Here is a 12,144-nt window from a genome sequence, read left to right as displayed (position 1 = left end):
CTTGGCAAAATTAAGAAATAATTTCTATCACATGGGATTATATAGCTGGTCATATGTGCCAAATCTAGTTGCATGGTTGGCTGAGGAAATCAAGAAATGATTTCCATCATATGGATTGTATAGCTGCCCCTATCTGCCTAATCTATTGCCAAGAGAATCAAGATATGATTTTTGTTGGCCCAACTAGGCAACCGAAGAGGGGGGGAGGGTGAATTGGGTTTTATAAAATTTTATGAAAATAAAATCAAATCATCTCAAGTTTTTAAATCTAATGAAATAAACTAGATACAATAAGTATAGCAAATAATAATCACAAATATGCAACTAAGTATTGAAAAATAAAGAGTGAAGGAAAAAAAAATAATACACGACAATTTATTGTGGTTCGGTCTCCTTGTGAGCCTACATACACTCCCCAAAACTTCTTCTTGAGATTAATCTACTATGCTTATCCAAAGCTTTACAAATCGCTTGTCTTCCGAGTGCAAGCAACCTTTACATTTGGTGATATCCGAGCTAACCCTTGATTAATCTACTCCCTCAAACACTCTCTTATTTATCTAGAGTACAATTCTCCAAAGCAATCTCTTTTTATCACTCAAACTAACAAGAGCTCAACAACTCTCTTACAATACTTAATCAAAATAACAAAAATGAAAGCACTATACTCAATTTCTCAACAAGGAAGACTTTTTACTTCGAAGCACAGTACTCTCTTGATTTCTCTTTAATCCTATAGAACTCTCTTCTTTTCTTTGCTGTAATATGAGGTATGAACCTCCTTTTATAGACTTGTGAAGTTATTTTTCCGTTTGAAACAATTTGAAGCCTTGGAAACCCTTTTTCAACACATTTAATATAGGCAGATTCGGATCAGATTTGATTCTTTACTTTGCAGCACCTTTTTGACCAATCAAAAGACTGAACTTGACTTAGTGGCTGGAGACAAAGTTCACTACAGGAAAATGGGCCTTTCCCGACTCTTTTTTACCGACGCTAGGATGAAGCGTCAGGAAAAATTTCACCGCTCATACATTTGCCGACGCTTTCATTTAGCGTCGGCAATTCTTAGCAATAGACGACGCTTATTAGCGTCGTCGTATTTTCCACCTAAAACGACGCTTATACGCGTCGTCAAAAGTCAAATTCACAACAAAACCAGCGGCCGCTCCCCTCCTCCTCATTTTGCATCCCAATCGATCAAACCCTAGCTCCTCTGGCTCCTCCTCCCTCCTCTCCGACGACGAGCGACCGACCGACCCTTGTCCTCTCCGGCGCCGAGCGACGTCCTCCGCCAAGCTCCTCTCGTCCTCTCTCCTTTCCGGCGCCGAGCGATCGTCCGCATCCTCCTCTCTCGTCTTCGGCGCCGAGCGACCGGCCACCAGTACGGACACCGCTTCGTGAGCTCAAAAAGGGAAGAGGCTCCGGACCATCTACGACAAGCTCTCGCTCGATGGTTTCTCTGCCGATCAAATCGAACAGGCTCTCTCTGCTCTTAAGGTTATTTTTCTTTTCTCATGTACATTTTTTCCTCCTCATATCACAAAGTTCCCTTTCTCAACTTGGGGTTCAAGAAACACAAATTGGTTGATTTTTCTGGATTATTTCTAGTTTCTAATGTCCAAACCAGACCTAGACTTGATCCATAACCCCTGGGCTTTGATGAAACTGTCTGCCATGCGATTAGATAAAACGTAAAAGAGTACTAGAACTTGCTTTTGATTCTTGTCCATGCGGCTTCAAGAAACATGGACTGGTTTTTTTCTTTCGGATTTCTTTTAACTGGTATTTGTTCATCAGTGAAGAGGTCAATTAATTCCCAGAAAGTGAGCATTTTAGTTTCACTGATAAGCAAGAAAGAGGGCAAAATAGGGATGTATTGCACTTCCACATATGTAAGCTTGTTGGAGCCAAAATTCATCAACATCATATGTTTTCTACTATATTATTTGGTTTACTAGACGGTAAGTAACATAATTCAGTCGTCTCTATTCAAGGAGTGAGCGCCATTGTACCCAATTCTACTGGAGATACATAGAGGACAAATGTTTAGATGCTTTATAAGAAAAGCAAATGATACTGTCTGATCTTTCTGACAGAACCTATATCTCATGCACTCGATGAGAGAGTTTCTTTCAGATCCTTGCTTGACATTTGCATGCATTTGTCGCCTGAGGCATACATCACAAGCTAGAGAAATAAGAAGCTTCAAATTTGTAATTCCTCTTGCTGCATTTCTAGAAGCAAGGAGTGATGAGTGATTTTGTGGACCATTTCTGTCAACAATTAGATAATAGCTCCGTGGGAATTCACTCTACGCTTTCACGTTTATCTGAACTCTTAAAAGGTAATGATGAAGAGCTATGGCGACATCTTGAGAACTTGAAGGTTAGTTGATGAATTTTCATATGCTGACACATTTAACAGCTGTGTGCGTGTGTGCATGTGTCTATATATACAATCATCTCTTGTCCTTTTGATTCTTTAGCTCATTGTTTATTTTCCTTTTTTTCTTTATTAATTGACATTTTTTCTTGTACTTTTCTGCTTGCATGGGGGCCTGTTACACACACACACACACACACTCAGGATTCGCCTGAATATGTATTTTGTCAAAGTCCATGGATTCATATTTCCGTTATATCATGTCAAGACAACTGCAGAGATTATAGAGAATAAAGTTAGGATCTTCTGAAGATGCATTGAAACCAAAATAGGTATTTGACTTGTTTCTATGTAGTCAACTTCATCTTTTTTATGTTTAGCATTTCCAATGTCTGTTAAAGATACCCTGTTTTTCATTAAGGATCCAGTTTCATGCTTGTTAATGAACTCTTCTTTAATTCTCTTTTTTCCTGGGTGGTAACTGCATGAATTAATAAGTTGTGGACATATTGCTACAAGCCTATTGTTTGCTTTTACTGAGACCTCGTGTTTGTTTATTTCCATCTGTTCTGTCATGCTTCTCCCTTGGTAAGGAAACTGGAGAAACATGGTCACATTTATCTGCAATTAGAGTATACAGAATTAATGTTAAAAATCTATCAATCAGTGAAACTGAAGTACAAATCACAAATATATCTAACTCTCTTGTTGGCCACATACGTTTTTAACTCCCTTTTATGCTACTCTCTTGTTAAGAATTTTGGGAAAATCATGGTTGCTTTCAGTTTGCCATCATAGTACACACCATAGAGGATAAATGTCGATGTTGGTCACTCTTTATTGACGTCAATTGGTTTTACTTATACAATACTCACCCTCAGTAGTAAAAATGATGCTTCTTTATTTGTGGTTGTTTACAAGAATTATTTTATCACGATGCTAGCCATATGGTGTTTTATATTTTCTTGGTTTTGTTAGGTTTTAAGTGTAGATGACAAAAGTAATTTCCTGCTATTATTTAATACTGGGATGGTTCATTTATTATTACTTTATGTATTTTTTTTAATTTTACATTTTGTAATATAACATTTCTTTATCCTAGATTTTGATTGAAGATAGTGTAATATTTTTTGTTTTCCTAAATAATATATGGATATTTGCTTTTAACTTGTCATGTCTGATAAGAGGATATTCTTGAACAAGAGGGCTCCTGTTCATTCAGTCATCACATTCTATTCCTCAAAGCATTGTCTACATTGCAATCCGAGCTTCACATTGCACGCTCTTTATACGTTGGGCCAATTGTATCTGATTATAGTGTTCAGGTGCAGTTTTCCAGGTGCCAGCTCAACAGGCTTTCAATCCTTTTTTTTTATTCTTCTTTTGATGAAAATCCTTGATTCTTTCTGTGCATACTAGGTAACAACATGCCGCGAGGAAAACGATTCAGAGATGTTGAGTTTCAGCACACATCCGTGGGATTTTCTTCCGATCAGTTCCTACGGTCCCAGCAGCACGAGTCCCATTCTCAGCACGAGTTCCATACTCAACACGAGTCTCAGTCTGAGCACGTGTCACCTGCTGATTGTCCAGACATGGATGACGTGCATATCCAGGGTAATTTGATTTACATTTTATATATTAAATCATTTGCCTTTAATGTTTTAATTAATGTATATTTTATTTTATTTTTATAGATGGACTGGGGAGAATGAGGAGGACACGATGACCCACTCGAGCACGGGATGTGTGGAATCTACATGAGGATGAGAAGATCGTTGTCCATTGCAATGAACTGGGGCAGCCCATCAAGAGGGCTGCAAGCATTTTATCGACTTTTCTAGGATCGGTTGCGCGGAATGGTCAGTTGTGTCCGCTCAACTATACGAAATGGAATGAAATGCTTCCTTCGTATAAGGTTGAGCTTCTTAAAGTTATTGAGGTAAATAATTGAATTTGCTTACTATCACAATTTTATTTTTTGATTTAATATTGTTATAACATTCTTTAATTATTTTGGTGTAGCGTAAGTTTTTGCTTCTTAAAGAGAGCCATGATTGGGTGTTGAAGTCCGTCAACGAAAAAATATAGGGCCAAGTTAAAGGCGGACTGGAAGCACGATGGTATGACAGAAGAGGAGGTTGCCCATGTTTGTCCTCCTGATGTAATCCCTCATCAGTGGAGGGAGCTTGTCCACTACTGGTTTTCCGAGAAAGCTCAGGTTGTGTATATTTTTTCAATACTTTAGATTGTATTTACTAATAATATATATTACAAATTTATACATTAAATATATTATATTGTTTATTCTTTTTTTGGAAGACATATTCCAACATTGGTAGAGCTGCACGAGCCTCTCAAACTGTTCCTCATACTTCAGGCTCGATGAGTTATGCTAGGCGTAGAGCTGAATTCGTAAGTTTTTTTTGAAACTCTTTGAAACTATTTTTAACTACTCTATCATATAGCATGTATCAAGATAACTAGCTTGTCAATATACTTTTTGTTGTAGATGGATGATAATGGGAGGGAGCCTGGTAAGGTGGAGTTTTATAAGATGACTCACACCCACCGAGATGGCAGTTTTGTTCGGGAGGAGTCAAGAATATAGTTGTATGTATTCATCTTTGAATCTTTCAACGATATTATTATTAGTTCTATTATTGGCATACATTAATTTGACTTTTTCTTTTAAGAGATATAGGACAGGGCAACAACTCTTATTTCAGAGCGCGTCGGAGAGTCATCATCATCCGACGTGGCCAGTCATGTCGAAGCTCAGGTGCTCGCTGAATTGTTGGGCCCAGAGCGTTATGGTCGAGTGAGGGGTTATGGCGTTGGAGTTACCCCCACTCAGTTGTCTGCAGTGGGCATGTATACAAGAAATGCTGGAGAAGGCAGTAGCAATGCAGAAGTTAGTAGACTTCGGGCAACAATTGAAGATATGAAGGATTGCCATCAGGCAGAGTTGGCAGAGCTGAAGCAGAACCAACAAACTTTGCAGTCTCAGCTTGAGCATATTTCATCTATGTTACAGCGATTTCTCCCTCCTCAGGTAAATAACTATATGTATTTGATGACTATACATAATTATTATTTTGCATGAGTTAATAATTTTCATATTCCTAACTTCTAAATTTTTTTTTTTTTTAGGTTCCTGATACTTCAACAGCTCGCAGAGATGATGATGGGGCTGAATGCGGTCCCTGATATTTTTTAGACTGTTATTTAATGAGTTTTATATGTATCTTTCTTATATTTTTCAAAATACATTGTAATTCTAAACTTATGTAAATTTAATCTTATATGACAATATGAATGTTTCGAATGATCTGTATGTTTGTCTTGATGTAAATGTAATGCAGGTTCATATTGCTATAATATGTTTTTTAATATGCTTTTTGTTGCTGGTGGTCCAAACCGTGAACGATTGGCACTGCGGTGTGAACGGGGTTCCGTCTGAGTTGTTTTGGTTGGTGTTGCTTGCGCTCCACCTTCCGCCAAGAAACCTGCAAACAAGCCTTGCACCACCACCAGGGTGGTGATGGCCCTCCGACGGTCAAGTCAGAGGAGATTGGAGGAGGAGGAGAGGTGATAATCGCAAGTAAGAGAGTGCTCTGGGAGATATTGCTCACCTCCCCCCTTTCTCCCCCCAGCCGCATATATACCTGGCTGGGGGGTCTCTCAGGGGGGGTTCGTTATCGTGGGGCACGATGGTGTGGCCACTGACATGGCCGTTACAGGGCGTCGTGGAGCAGCACCGGGTACGGCCACGTCCGGGCATAGTGGGGCTCCGCTTTGTACGGCTGATGCAGGAGATCGTGGAGCAGCATCGGATACAGCCGTTGCAGGGAGTAGTGGAGCAGGAGGCCGCGGCGTGCCTCTGGGGAATAGCCTGTCGTTATCAAGAGATCTCCGACTCGGGGTCGGAGCGCTGGATCAAGGGGCAGCCGACTCGGGGTCGGGCTGCGGAGCCGAGGATATCCGACTCGGGGTCGGATTGCTGGATCAAAGGGCAGCCGACTCGGGGTCGGGCTGCGGAGCCGAGGACGTCCGACTCGGGGTCGGATTGCTGGATCAAAGGGCAGCCGTAGTCTTCCTGGGCGCGCGTGCCGGTCACGTGGGGCATGGCGGCTTATTTCCCCCGTAACAGTAGCCCCCCACTTCCGAGCCTGGAACCAGAAGGGGAACAGGTGAAGGGAGTGATGTTTCGGGATTGCCGCCGTTCCTCGGAGAGGCGCGCGCGCTTCGAGCTCCCCGCCCTTTTTATGGCGTATGGCGGTTATTGCCGACCTGGCAGTCTGAGGATTTCGGCGGACATCCTTCCTTAATGGTGTCGATTCGCCTTTGGGGCGCGAGCGACCCTTCGGCAGCCAGGCGTCCTCTGGCGTCATCGAGGCGTCACTTGCCTTTCCGCCTATTTAATCGGGGGCCTCTCCCCGTCCGTCTTCTTCTTTACAGATATTTTCAAGTTTCCCCTTTGCGCAGCTGTTGCTGCCGTCGGACTGTTCACTTGTTTCTCCTTTGGCGCTCTCGGAGCCGTTCTCACCTCTTTTCCGGTGAGTTTTCCCCATTCTTCTACTTAGGGCTCTCCATACTTTCCCCTCTTATACTAGTGTACTCCAGTCGCTTCGGTCTTTCCCCCCTTCTTGTCCCCGTTCTGACCGTAGGTTTATTGGCCATTAGGAATGGGCGAAGTGAGAGCAGACCAAATTAAGTCGGAGCTGGTCGCCACAGACTTAGACAGACTCGTGGCTCGGTACCACCTTCCCGAGGCCTGCAACGCCACGCTCCCGGGGCCTGAGGAGAGGATGTCCCATCCTCCTCCAGGGAAGATCGCCATCAATGAGGGCATTCTCCAGGCCGGGTTCCGCTTTCCCCCTTCGGACTTGGTCATGCAGGTACTACGGGGTTTAAGAGTGGCACCGACGCAACTGGTGCCGAACTCGTGGCGGGCCCTGACGGTCTTCCAGGTTCTCTGCCGTATGCACGAGATCCCCGCCACCCTGAATGTTTTTTGGGAGTTCTACAGCCTGAGCGGCCACCCCCAGGACAAAGGGTGGTGGTGCTTCGCAGCGCGGCGAGGATGCGGCCTTGTCAAGGAGGCTCCTACCTCCATTCACAAATGGAAGGAGCGCTTCTTTTTTGTTGATGCAGATCCCTCTTGGGAAATCAGGACGACCTGGGAGACCCCGATGAAGTCTCCGATCGGCCTATCGAGACTGTCAAGGGAGGAGTCCGATGGCTTGGCCGCCTTGAAGGGGTTGGTTGCCGAGGGCCAGCTCCCCCCGGTGGCCCGCCTTATTTCCGAGGATACTTTGGTGAATGTCGGTCTGAGCTCGGTCCCCACCGACCGTGAGTCCGCCACCGATTCTTTCTTGACTTTTTCCCTTCTTTCGTCCCGTTCTTTCCTTTGGTTTCTCCGTCTCCGACTATCCCGTCCTTTTTGCAGAGATCGACGACGTCATGCGGTCGGTGAAGACAAAGGCTGTTGGTAGGGCGTCCCTGCTGGAAGCAGCCCAGAGGAGGAAACGAGCTCTTCCGAGCGGGGCCCCACCGGCGAAGAAGTCCCGTAAGGAGGTGCCTCCGACGCCGACCGACGAGTCCGGGCCCACCGATCAGGGAGACGTCGTGGGCACGGACCGGCAGCTGACGCTGTATCAGCCCTCCGGTGGTAAGATTGCCGCTACTCCGGAGGTATCATCCGAGCCTGCCCGAGACGGACGGGTCGGACGTGATCGGTCCCCGACCCGGCCTTCGACTCGGTCGGCTCCTGATGACTCGAGGAGGGACGCGCCGAGGCCCCGACCGAGCGGGACCCTATCAATTCCTGGGGTGACCCCCGCCCCGAGCGCGGTCGGCCGGACTCTTCCCCAGGCGATGGATAGGGGTAAGGCTGCAGAACCACCGTCCGGCTCTGGGGAGAAATCGGGGTCTGCCTTCACTACCGATGGCGCCCGAAATCTCATCGAAACAGTGCTGCTGGAGAAGGACCGTCGGCGGGTCCGGGAGTTGGAGGTCTCTGACGTTGGGGCTGCAAGCTGTGTCTGTCTCATGTCGGTGAGTATTCTTCTGGCCGCTTTTCACCATTTATTGGCTCTGTTGTTCTCCGCCTGACTCCCTTATTTTTTCTATTTCTTAGCTCGCCCAGTACATGGTCCGTCTGGAGGAGTGCTACAAGGAACAGGCGGGGCTTCTGGCGAAGGCCGAGGACCGGCTGAAAGCAGTGGAGAAGGGAGGCCAGGCTGTGGCAGGCAGGACGACCGGGGACTTCGAGGCGAGGCTCCGGGAGGCCGAAGAGCGGGCACTCGGCTTTGCTGCCCTCGAGAAGCAACTGTTGGAGGCTCAGGAGCAGCTCAAGGTTGCCTCGGGTCTCGAGGGCGAGGTCAAGAAGGCGGATGAGCGGGCCGAGAAGCAGTCCCGGAAGGCTGCCGACTACCGGGAGAGGTGGGAGAAGGCCCAGCGGTCAGCCGACAACGCCCGCAACCGAATCCGGTCTCTTGAAGCTAAGCTGGGTGAATTGGAGTCGGCCTTGGAGAAGTCCCGTGCGAGCGATCAGGAGCTTCATTCGCGCCTGACGGAGGCTGAGGCTGCTCGCATTGCTGCCGAAGCGAAGCACAAGGAGGCTCGGGCTGAGCTGCTGAGGGTCTCCACCGAGGCGGAAGGCCGGATTGTGGCGAAGGTCTTGGAGGCGAAAGCCCAGATTATGGAGCGGGCGGAGGCGGCGCTGGCCGAGAGGAGTGCGAAAATCGGGCGTCAGGCGGTAGAGGCTTATCGCCAGTCCGCCGAGTTCGCTCATGATATGTCGGAGGCAGTACAGACCTATCGTCAGTCCGACGAGTTTGTCCGTGACGCGTCGGACGCGGGGGCCGAAGCCTTTATCTTAGGCTTCGAGGAGGGCCTGGCAAGGGTGTCGGCTAAGTACCCCGAAGTTGACCTGAGCGAGATTTCCCTTCTCGACTCCTCTCCGGCGCCATTGCCTGCTGGTTCTCCTGCTGCTTCCCTACCTCCTGCAGACGAGCCCGACGTTCCCGACCCGGGAGTTCCTCCAAGCTGACCTCTTGTACCTTTCGTTGTCTTCTCCTCTTTTTTTTTTTTTGTATACCGGGGTTTTGCCAAATTGTATGGGCCTCGGCCTTGAAACAATGAAAATTAATGCAAGTTGAATGTTTCTTCATCTCGCCTTCGTCCTTCTTTTTCTTTTAACTCTCGGTAGCGTCTTGCTGACTCCTGGCTCCCGAAATTCTTCCGGCGCTAGGCCAGGCATCCGAGGGTTAGGCCTCAGGAAACTCTTCCGGCGCTAAGCCAGGCATCCGAGGGTTGGGCCTCGGGAAATTCTTCCGGCGCTAAGCCAGGCATCCGAGGGTTAGGCCTCGGAAAATTCTTCCGGCGCTAAGCCAGGCATCCGAGGGTTGGGCCTCAGAAAATTCTTCCGGCACTAAGCCAGGCATCCGAGGGTTAGGCCTCGGAAAATTCTTCCGGCGCTAAGCCAGGCATCCGAGGGTTAGTGTCACGACCCCCGCCCCGTTCCCGGCGGGCCGCCGCGACGGTCCTAGGGTGCGGGTAGGCATAAGGCCACCAGCCACCGCGTAGAACCCTACTACCTATCAATCATCAATAGATCTTGAAAAATTTGGCATGATACATGCACAAAATGATCACTTTTTCTATAGTGACCTGTCAGGATTATCTCAATACATACAACACACTACCTGTCAGAGCAGCAATCACATAATCCGTCACATAATGAACCTGGACAATATATATCAATACATTATCTCAGGCATATAACTCATCTGTATAAAAATCTGGTTCCCATTCCATCCATGGTCAAACCCATATCCACAACAGGATCTATGACTGTAACTATGCACTATATATAATAGAAGGTTTATAATGCACCAAAATGTATAAACCTCTATCTACATTATACTATACTATACTATGGAGCGGCACAGCTAGCAGGCAATCTCTAATCCTGCTCCTCTCTATACAATACCTGCCCTGCAATCAAAAACATCAAACTGGGGAGTGAGTATATAAATACTCAGTGAGTGGAGTAGAGAGTACTATGCACATGAGACAGAATATAATCATGACTCGAGATGAAATCTCAAGATCAATAACAACATGAACATGAACTCAACATAGAGAATATGGAATAAATCATCAATATTACCACAATCAATATCAACTCATCTGAAGCATATATGGAATAATCAAGCAAACATATATGCTACTCATGAATATGCTCAACAGATCATAATGCTGGAACATACAAATCAGGTGTCAATATGCTGAAATCATCACTAGACAGCTGTCGGGAGGTGGGTTTTACGCCCCAGGCGAACCAGCAACAACTCCCTACTGTCACATGCATATGCAGGATAAGACACCATACCGATAACATAAATGCTAGACAGCTGTCGGGAGGTGGGTTTTACGCCCCAGGCGAACCAGCAACAACTCCCTACTGTCACATGCATATGCAGGATAAGACACCATACCGATAACATAAATGGTAGACAGCTATCAGGAGGTGGGTTTTACGCCCCAGGCGAACCAGCAACAACTCCCTACTGTCACATGCATATGCAGGATAAGACACCACACTGATCATATAAATGCTGGCCAGTATCCAGAACAGAAATCCATCTCACATCTACATACTAAACGGCACCTCGCGGGAATTCTACATCCGCGGAAAGCCATACTGCACCTCGCGGGGTCTTACTATGCCCGGCGGCAAGCAGAATATAAGTCGTAGGACCGGCCGATCCTACGCCTAGGGCCGTGTCCCCCCCTAGGAAGGGACTGGGCTCCGCCCACCCAGAAGGCTACTATGTGCACAAAGGCCGATGTTCAACCCCCATCGACTATAGGTGTCCTGCAGATACTGCCAAGCCATGCATAAATGCCATAATGCACCCTCCCAATACTCTACTAAAAAGGAGTATGATCAAGACTACCACTCACTCGATCATGACCTAATCATAAACTAACATTAGGGTTAGGAGTGAGGGTCAAGGAAGTGCAATACAACTCAATATACCACTAAGAAGGCTCTACAAATCTTTGAAATGGAGGAAATGAAATCAATTTACAAAAGAAGTTATTTCACAATTCGGAATCAATTTGATTACTCATCAACCCCTCGTAATTCCTCTCAATGTTCCCTCAAATGCATGTACAGAATAATCAAGCATGGAGAATCAAGATTATAGAGGAATCTACTACAATATCAATCAATATGCTCAAGTGGAATCAATTCACACTTGGCGACATTCATGAAAATGAATTAAGGATGCTCATGGTGCAAAGTACATGACTCCCACTCACCTGTCAATCCGGCACAGCCCTGATACGCCTCCAAAAATCTACAGCAGGCAGTGGGGAACTTCTTCCTCTTGTTTCCTAGCTTCTTGCCCAACTGTGACATGCATTTACAATACATTTAGTTTTGTATCAAGGGGTATAATCTACGTGCCAATTATAATATAGGGGACTTTAATTAATTCAACTCCCCCATTCCCTAAATCTTTTCTTTTCTTTCTTTTTTTCTTTTTCTATTAATTAACTCGCCATTTATGTGTATTAGGGACTCCCTTGCATGAGTACAAGGTCCCCTAAGCTTAATCTGGGCTTAATATCCTATTATGGCATGAAATCCCCTATTTTCTCACTCGGATGAACAGTAACCCGGACCAACAGCCGGTTACTTCATCCTGGGTTTGATCCACTTTCCAAACTCCAAATTTG

At 46.1% G+C, this 12,144-nt stretch overlaps 2 long non-coding RNA genes across 2 annotated transcripts; both read left to right on the top strand.

Moving 5' to 3' along the window:
- The first annotated feature begins 3,845 nt into the window (after positions 1-3,845).
- LOC149753136 (uncharacterized) lies at positions 3,846-4,464 on the top strand. The gene is made up of 3 exons (XR_016395921.1): positions 3,846-4,002; positions 4,083-4,327; positions 4,411-4,464. It is a non-coding gene; the product is annotated as an uncharacterized LOC149753136 (long non-coding RNA).
- A 915-nt stretch (positions 4,465-5,379) lies between these two features.
- On the top strand, positions 5,380-5,716 carry LOC149753135 (uncharacterized). The gene is made up of 2 exons (XR_016395920.1): positions 5,380-5,440; positions 5,539-5,716. It is a non-coding gene; the product is annotated as an uncharacterized LOC149753135 (long non-coding RNA).
- The last annotated feature ends 6,428 nt before the right edge of the window (positions 5,717-12,144 follow it).

The sequence above is a fragment of the Phoenix dactylifera genome, chromosome 7 (assembly GCF_051530095.1).
Source record: "Phoenix dactylifera cultivar Ajwa chromosome 7, Ajwa_hap1_PhDact_Kaust_v1.1, whole genome shotgun sequence".
Lineage (NCBI taxonomy): Eukaryota > Viridiplantae > Streptophyta > Magnoliopsida > Arecales > Arecaceae > Phoenix > Phoenix dactylifera.
This window is presented reverse-complemented; position numbering and strand designations above follow the sequence as displayed.